General features: G+C 47.1%; 1 protein-coding gene and 1 long non-coding RNA gene across 3 annotated transcripts in view; both read left to right on the forward strand.

Annotated features, from left to right (window-relative positions):
• LOC109360277 (small glutamine-rich tetratricopeptide repeat-containing protein-like) overlaps positions 1-646 on the forward strand; it is a 15,034-nt gene that overhangs the window by 8,990 nt on the left and 5,398 nt on the right. The gene's annotated exons all lie outside the window — the stretch shown is intronic.
• LOC109360278 overlaps positions 1-646 on the forward strand; it is an 8,679-nt gene that overhangs the window by 4,979 nt on the left and 3,054 nt on the right. The window lies entirely within an intron of this gene.

Below are 646 nucleotides of genomic sequence, written 5' to 3' on the forward strand. Positions count from 1 at the left end.
CGAGGATGACGATAGGATGAGGATGAGGAAGTGGGTTAGGATGAGGATGAGGATGAGGAAGATGAGGCAGATGAGGATGAGTATAGGATGAGGACGAGAATGAGGATAAGGATAGGATGCGGATGAGGATGAGGATGAGGTTATGATGAAGATGAGGATAGGATGAGGACGAGGATGACCATATGATGAGGATGAGGAAGTGGGTTAGGATGAGGATGAGGATGAGGAAGATGAGGCAGATGAGGATGAGTATAGGATGAGGACGAGAATGAGGATAAGGATAGGATGCGGATGAGGATGAGGATGAGGTTATGATGAAGATGAGGATAGGATGAGGACGAGGATGACCATATGATGAGGATGAGGAAGTGGGTTAGGATGAGGATGAGGATGAGGAAGATGAGGCAGATGAGGATGAGAATGTGGAAGAGGATGAGGATTAGGATGAGGATAGGATGAGGAGGAGGATAGGAGGATGACGAAAATGAGGATGTAGATGAGGTTAGGATGAGGTTAGGATGAGGATTATGATGAGGATGAGGATAGGTAGAGGAGGACAATGAGGATAGGATGAGGAGGAGGAAGAGGATGAGGATGAGGATGAGGACGAGAATGAGAATAAGGATAGGATGAGGATGAGGACAGG

This window comes from Lupinus angustifolius, chromosome LG11 (genome assembly GCF_001865875.1).
Source record: "Lupinus angustifolius cultivar Tanjil chromosome LG11, LupAngTanjil_v1.0, whole genome shotgun sequence".
Lineage (NCBI taxonomy): Eukaryota > Viridiplantae > Streptophyta > Magnoliopsida > Fabales > Fabaceae > Lupinus > Lupinus angustifolius.